This window comes from Helianthus annuus, chromosome 3, assembly GCF_002127325.2.
Source record: "Helianthus annuus cultivar XRQ/B chromosome 3, HanXRQr2.0-SUNRISE, whole genome shotgun sequence".
In the NCBI taxonomy this organism is placed as follows: Eukaryota; Viridiplantae; Streptophyta; class Magnoliopsida; order Asterales; family Asteraceae; genus Helianthus; species Helianthus annuus.
The window spans coordinates 43,411,366-43,414,224 of NC_035435.2; positions in this window are offsets into that span (position 1 = coordinate 43,411,366).

Here is a 2,859-nt window from a genome sequence, read left to right on the forward strand (position 1 = left end):
CTTTGATAATCGAAAGTTAAATTAACTCGATATTGATAATCACTTGAATTTGTAAAGTGATAGAAAATACGTAAGGTGGGATAATCGTGTTAGACGATGATTGATCTAACCATCTTATGAATTATAAATGATAGTTTGACGCTTGGCAAGCTAGGTGAAAGCTTGGGGAAGGAAGCGGGTCAAACGAATCAAGAAGCAAAAGAAAAGCGTAGCTCGGATACGAGGTAAGTATAGCTTACACTAGTCATATATTTTAGAATGTTCTTTTGTCATGTTGATTACGAATAAGACAAATGCCTAATTGAGATAAGGTGTTCCGGCGTGTAGTGTACAAAACGAGATAACCAAATAGGATAAGAAACCGTATTGATGGTTAAAAATGAGTTAAATCGGTAATTCGATCATGTTATGACGAATGAAACATGAACTTTTAAAGGTTACCATATAAGGTAAATCGTAATAACCAATAAGGGCAAAATGGTAATTTGGTCACACGGTGACCATAACCGTTAGTTTTGACAGACAATTATGATGTAACCCATAATAGGCCAAAATGTGTTAAGGAACGGAATTATAAGTAAAGTGACCACACGGTGTAAATCGGAGCGAGTCATACTTACGAGGTGGTAATAAATGTCACCTCGCTAATATAAAATTGGTTATTTAGACCAAACAGGTCAAAAGGTGAAATTATCATCCTTTGACAATATCGACTAATGGGTTGTCGAGTTATATGATTTTAGGGAAATAAATAGCACATGGATGTTTACCGCGCTATCACTTGGCAGCCACTAAGGTAAGGTATTGAAACGGGTCAATATATTGATCCGAGCCAGGTATGTATAATCACACAACTCATCATGTAGAATTTGGAGTTCTATAAGAGTCAGACAAGGTTAAAATATAGATATTCGGTTATCTTTTAGGTAAACCAAATAAATTGAGTTATGATTATAGTGTTTTAGAAGCACATGGGTTTATAAACAAGATTATAGTTAAAAAGGTCGGATTTTTGGGTCAAACAAGTATTTAAAGGTCCTTTGTAGTAAAGAGGGATAAAAAAATTGACCAAATCACCCTTGTAAGCTAATTCGAACGAACGACCCTTAAAGATGGTTCGGAAACGAGTTTTAGGATTAAATAAATGCTTAGAATAAGTATAGATAGTGAAAGATGTAAATTTTGGGTCAAATGACTTTATATGAGTTTTTGCCGCAAAATGATAATCCGAGGGGTAAAACTCGGAATATATAGATATCCACATTTAATCCAATGCATATATAGTTGTGGTGGGAGAATAATTGATAAGAAATGTAGGAATAAGATGCTAGAAATGAATGAAAATGATTTCAAGCTTTTAAGTGCTTAAATACCCTTAACGGGTCGAAATTTTGTAAAAAGGTTATAAGCCGAAAGCATAAAAGTCTAAAAATTTATTAAGCCGGATGTCGGATTTTAACTCCATATGATGGAGAATCAAATTACAAACACGTAGGAAGAAACGGTAGGTTAAACGGACAAGCGGATTAAAAGTTATGAAGGTTTCCGTTTTAGAAAACGGCAAACTTGGAAAATCCTGCAGAGGCCACCGTAAGTTACGGTAGCCTATAAGTCTTTACGCCATAAACCCCCTGCTTTACGGTGGGAAGAATCAACATTCAGTGGCTACCGTAAATTACGGTAGCCACCTGAAGAAACACTAGATAAATGGTCGGAACCGAGATATCTAGGGGGTTTGAATCCGCATAAAAGGTTAGTTCTCTCTCAATTGATTCAGTTGCAGCCGAGTTCCTTCTCCGGTGATTCTGCAAAACAGAGCACTGTTAGCCTCGTCAAGGGGAGAAGAGGGTTCTCTCCTTGACCCGACTCCGGTGTGAGAATAAGTATTTGTAATGGAGAAGATAAAGTATTTGAGTAGTGAATGTGATCTGCGTTTATACCTGAAGAGTTCTCCTATTTATAACCGGGAGTTTGGGAGGGAAAATCTGCTATTAAAAAGATAACGGAAGATGCTAACGCCGTAGCGGTTACATTCCCTTCCGTTAAGTTCTTTTAATCTTCGTTAAGTTACTTTGATCCTGACGTGAATGCACACGGATCATGACTTGATCTATGGCTAGGGAATTGCCACGTGGAAAGTGGTTCAAGTGGAGATCATTCTCCAATTACATGCTATCGTTGTGATTTCAGGACGTATGTGGTAATGACACGTGTCCAGACGGTTATAACCGTCTGGGTGGTGCACGATCATATTCCTTCTAGAAGGTTACTGCTGTAATCTGGTGTGACACCTTACAGTGTGCACACAGCTGAATAAATCCCAAGTCTGGGTAAAATGGTATCCAAGTTTGGATATTTGGGCGGAAGTATTGTTCTTAGGGTTTTTAACCCTTTGCCAATGGAAGGTGGCGCGAGGATTTTATGCTTTCCTTTAGGCGCGCGACTATCGCTTGCTGATCTCTTCCTTCCCTTTGTAAGACCAATGCGCGGCCGCGCAAGGTTAACAGGTTGAAAGGCCAGTTGGTGGTATGGTCTCATATCCTTTTTATGAGGTTTTTGGGACCTTACCCCTCCAAGTCCCCCCAGTCTAGTGTTGTACTTATGTGAATAAGTGGAGCACTGGACTTAGGAGAGGGAAATGCCTTTTTTGGGCGCGAAAAAATGAGAAATCTGCTGTGAGAAGATTGAATTTTGTAATGATTTTTTTTTTATAAAAAGGGAAAAAATGTGACTTGTAATCATGCTCTGTCATGTAATGACGTCACCTGTCAGTAAGGGTGGGTATTTTCCTCATTGGTCTTGAGATTTGTAATGGCGCTTTGTCAGGCTTCATTAATGAAGAAGTGACCCAAGTTCCTG